The sequence below is a fragment of the Tupaia chinensis genome, unplaced genomic scaffold, assembly GCF_000334495.1.
Source record: "Tupaia chinensis unplaced genomic scaffold, TupChi_1.0 Scaffold000602_1, whole genome shotgun sequence".
NCBI classification, from domain to species: domain Eukaryota; kingdom Metazoa; phylum Chordata; class Mammalia; order Scandentia; family Tupaiidae; genus Tupaia; species Tupaia belangeri.
The window spans coordinates 738,046-739,514 of NW_006160120.1; the positions used below are offsets into that span (position 1 = coordinate 738,046).

Genomic DNA, 1,469 nt, shown 5'->3' on the forward strand with positions numbered 1-1,469 from the left:
AGGCTACACTGAAATCCCTTCTCCATTCTCCTCTTGAGATTTTGGGCATACACGCACACATGCCCAAAGTGATTTTCGAGCCCCCAGGTCCAGAACTTGAACTGTGGACAATGTGGGAGTCTAGCGTCTTAACCACTGTGCCACCTGCTGACCCCACTCTGCCATTTCTTTTTGGAGAGTTTTTTTTTTTTTTGCTATAGGGCGCGTGCGCTCGCCAGACAGAGACAGAGAGACAGAAAGCAAGAAATCACCCCCCAGAGGGGATGGTCATGCTGCAATCCCTTCTCCTCCATTCTCCTCTTGGAATCTTGGGCACACACGCACACGTGCCTGGCGTGAGTTTCAAGCCACCGGGTCGGGGACGCGAACCACAGTCGACTACGTGGGAGTCCTGCGACATAGCCATTACGCTAACTGCTGGTTCCCCCCACTCTGCCATTTTTGACAAGCTTTCACCCTGTGTTTTCTCTTCTTTTACAGAAATTCACAGATTATAAATCAAGCAGCTTCTTATGATTTTATCTTCAACTCCCAATTTCCAGATTAGCCTACACGTGCACTTTATTGAATCTTATTGCAGACAAACACAGGAGTAGAAACTACCATGTAAACGGACAGGGGGTGGGGGTAGAGGGTAGCGGAGGGTGCAGAGGTGTAGAGGGAGGCCATGTTCACAGCCAGACACAGGCCAGCAGGGCTTGGTGAGGGGACCATGAGCAGCTACTGAAAACCTTTGAAATACTTTTTCATCTCTGCAATCATTTGGTGGATTATCACTGGTTCCATAACAAAACTAATGATGACAGCAGTGACCATTAGGATGCCAAGGACCAGGTTGCAGATGTTCAGGCACTTGGCAGTGGAGGCTAGGCCTGGGCTGGGATCACGTTGCCCACCATCTTCCTGTCCCTAGACTTCATGGAGTAGGTGAAAGCGAGGAAGCCCAGGTAGCAGTAGTTCATGAAGACCGTGTTGAACAGGGACCAGACCACGTGGTTGGGCACCGAGGTCTCACTGGGGATGCTGATCATGGTGGGATGCCATCTGAGCCGCAGGTGGGGGTGCCCGGGCACACGCACCTCATGCTCTTTCCTGAGCATCTCATAGTTTGGGAGAGGGCCAGCACTGGCGCCAGTGAAGAAGGCTTGGGAAATGTGGTTCATGGCGCACACAGCACCTGTGGCAGAATCCAAATGCTGGGTTGGTGCTGGGGAGCTGCTCGATGTCTCTTTAACTCCTCAATTAGAGAAAAGCTTTTCCTTTTATTTTCTATTAGGATATGTAAAAATCTCATTCTCATAACTACAGATATGCAAGAAACATGGATTGATTTCCTATAAATTCCTGGTACTCAGCATTCATTACTTTAAAAAAAAATCACAATCACTTATAGGGCAATTTCATTCAATTAAGTAAATGTTCGTGTGGCCCTTTCAGTTTGATAACATTTAGATATTGGATCATTTCTT

General features: G+C 48.1%; 1 pseudogene; it reads right to left on the reverse strand.

Annotated features, from left to right (window-relative positions):
- Positions 1-720: 720 nt before the first annotated feature.
- Positions 721-1,163, reverse strand: LOC102500915 (interferon-induced transmembrane protein 3 pseudogene; annotated as a pseudogene).
- Between the last annotated feature and the right edge of the window lie 306 nt (positions 1,164-1,469).